The sequence below is a fragment of the Sphaeramia orbicularis genome, chromosome 12 (assembly GCF_902148855.1).
Source record: "Sphaeramia orbicularis chromosome 12, fSphaOr1.1, whole genome shotgun sequence".
Taxonomy (NCBI): domain Eukaryota; kingdom Metazoa; phylum Chordata; class Actinopteri; order Kurtiformes; family Apogonidae; genus Sphaeramia; species Sphaeramia orbicularis.
The window spans coordinates 65259120-65261416 of NC_043968.1; positions in this window are offsets into that span (position 1 = coordinate 65259120).

A 2297-nucleotide genomic window follows, 5' to 3' on the forward strand; every position below is an offset into this window, starting at 1 on the left:
AGAACCTCTTGTTCGAGTGCAGCGAAATAACTGGCGCAGTTATTGTCAGCAATTACCATGGTGAATCCAGGTATTGGGGCTCCATTGATGATGGCTTTTTGTTGTGGTTTGTGCATGCGCCTAACTCAGGGTAAACATACTCAGATCTGATTGAACTAATTCGAAGCCGCTTTTCTGAAACCAAATTCTCAGAGTTTCTCAGCTCAGAGTAAGTCAACTCGGAGTTTAGAATTAGACTTAGCTTTCTGGAACAGGCCCCATGTGTTCTTTAATAATCTAAGCAGGATTTGAGTAGGATTAAAACCTTCAGGATCTAGGGAGTAGGTTTGATTCTGACATTGATAGGGACACAAAAGTGCTCCAAGGAAGTATTCCTGAAAGTTGATGTTTTTTTGCATTTGCAATCATAATTTCACGTCATGTAGAGCTGATCAAACAAGCAAACAATCATAGTCAGAAAAAAAATTCTGTCTGTTTATAATGCATATCTGAATATCTAAAGACAATGCAAGAACTGAATGCATTTGGCTTTTACTTTCAATTATTACATGTAATTTATTCCCCAAAAATATGGATAAAATCCAGTCTAGAATCCCATCTAGAATCTGAGGTTTTATTGTAGTTTCCTCACAAATTTAATTTATTTGTGTTTTTTATACAGTTGCTCTCTTCTATAGAAATACATGAAAATACTAAGAAAAAATAACTGTAAAAAAGTGTGTCTGCTTGACATTAAATAGTGTCTTTCATTCAATATCTGTATTGTTGAGCCTCTACAGTTCTATACCCTTGAATGAACTTACACTTTGACACCTAAAGAAGTGTCTTCTGACCAGTTTTCTTTGACATCCTTGAAATCCTAATTACCAAGCATACACGCACAGACATGCACACACGCGTGCAGGCGAACAGACACGTGTACAAATGTAAATGTAAATGACACCACTGATATTAAAATCTGTCTAGCTGACGTGACCCAGGCAGAGCAAATACCAAACATACTGACAACTTGCGCTAGCGGTACAACTGTCCAATTAGCAGGTTCCTTTTACAAGTAGGTGGAGTGACAGCGGGGACGTTAGCATAACCGCAGAGCCAATCGGAGAGCAATATTTAGGTTAGAGGCAGGACTTCTAGCGGAGACTGACTGTTAACCCGTTGTATGCCATATATGCCGCTATGGACAGTGGTTGTAGTGAGTACACAGCCGTGGCTGGATATTAGTAGGGACGTGTTCCTAGCGTCCCTTCCCAGTTCTACGCCCCTGTTCAGTATACACCAAATAAATAGATGGTTAGCTATGTAATCATATTTACTGTTGATGAATGGGTGCACACTGGGTAATTTAAGTTTTAATATGATGCTATTCTTGACATTCTTTTGAACTAACAGAAAACTAACCAATGTAGAAGATGTTAAAGTTTTTGTTCTTTGTTTTTGTGTTTTTGAGTGTGTTGAAATGCAGTTCCTCAAATGGCCACTAAATTTACTTTTCTGAGCTTTGCTTTTCTTTTTAAAACTTGCACTGTCCATCTTGCCTTTTCCTCAAATAACAGACTTTTCAGCCTAACAAGTATTGCAGTTGCTACTAGCTTGTACCATTTCAACTGCACTAAAAGCTGAGCTAGCAGTGAGTATTAAAACCACATCCAGCACAGAACATCCAATAAACAATGTGCATTATGAATCTGGTCAACCCACAGCAGAGAGGCTGACAACTCCACTAAAAATGTGTGTGACATAGTTGACAATATGTCTGGACAAAAAGTGACTTAAACCTGTGCTGGGTCACACAGAACTACAAACATTCCATTTCCTTTATGCGAGAACATGATATTTGTTTTAGGAAACCACTTTAATCAAGACATAGTTCAACAAAGCATCTTGAAGGAATGTGTATCCTGGCTTTTCATCATTGTTTTTTTTTCCTCTTGGACTGACAGTAAATGGAAAGACATTCTACAGTAAGGATTACAAAATCTCAAATGTCCACGGAAAATTTGCAGAGTCTTCATGCTCATAGTACATGCACCCATCACCTGGGCATCTCATTGCCCAGCTGATGAGGTGCATTGAAGACAATGATCCAGTACTGCACAGATCAGACCCTTAAATACAGGGTGAAACAGGAGCCGTGGCAGGTGGATGATATATCTGATTGCTGAGGGAGGGGTCCATGGCCACACCAAAGCGGACCGGACTTTTGCCTCCACCTCCACTTCCACCACATGTGTCATGTGAGAGGAGTGAAGCGTCAGAGCTCAGGCAGGGGGAAGCGGGTGGGACTTTGGAGGGAG